The following is a 1,003-nucleotide window of genomic DNA, read 5'->3' on the forward strand; positions in this document are numbered from 1 at the left end:
ACCTAACCCGTATTGTACCTTAACCTAACCCGTATTGTACCTTAACCTAACCCGTATTGTACCTTAACCTAACCCGTATTGTACCTTAACCTAACCCGTATTGTACCTTAACCTAACCCGTATTGTACCTTAACCTAACCCGTATTGTGCCTTAACCTAACCCGTATTGTGCCTTAACCTAACCCGTATTGTGCCTTAACCTAACCCGTATTGTGCCTTAACCTAACCCGTATTGTGCCTTAACCTAACCCGTATTGTGCCTTAACCTAACCCGTATTGTGCCTTAACCTAACCCGTATTGTGCCTTAACCTAACCCGTATTGTGCCTTAACCTAACCCGTATTGTGCCTTAACCTAACCCGTATTGTGCCTTAACCTAACCCGTATTGTGCCTTAACCTAACCCGTATTGTGCCTTAACCTAACCCGTATTGCGCCTTAACCTAACCCGTATTGCGCCTTAACCTAACCCGTATTGCGCCTTAACCTAACCCGTATTGCGCCTTAACCTAACCCGTATTGCGCCTTAACCTAACCTATATTGCGCCTTAACCTAACCTATATTGCGCCTTAACCTAACCTATATTGCGCCTTAACGTAACCCGCGTTGCGCCTTAACGTAACCCGCGTTGCGCCTTAACGTAACCCGCGTTGCGCCTTAACGTAACCCGCGTTGCGCCTTAACCTAACCCGCGTTGCGCCTTAACCTAACCCGCGTTGCGCCTTAACCTAACCCGCGTTGCGCCTTAACCTAACCCGCGTTGCGCCTTAACCTAACCCGCGTTGCGCCTTAACCTAACCCGCGTTGCGCCTTAACCCAACCCGCGTTGCGCCTTAACCCAACCCCCGTTGGGCCTTAACCCAACACACGTTGGGCCTTAACCCAACACACGTTGGGCCTTAACCCAACACACGTTGGGCCTTAACCCAACACACGTTGGGCCTTAACCCAACACACGTTGGGCCTTAACCCAACACACGTTGGGCCTTAACCCAACACACGT

Source organism: Schistocerca americana, unplaced genomic scaffold (genome assembly GCF_021461395.2).
Source record: "Schistocerca americana isolate TAMUIC-IGC-003095 unplaced genomic scaffold, iqSchAmer2.1 HiC_scaffold_351, whole genome shotgun sequence".
In the NCBI taxonomy this organism is placed as follows: Eukaryota; Metazoa; Arthropoda; class Insecta; order Orthoptera; family Acrididae; genus Schistocerca; species Schistocerca americana.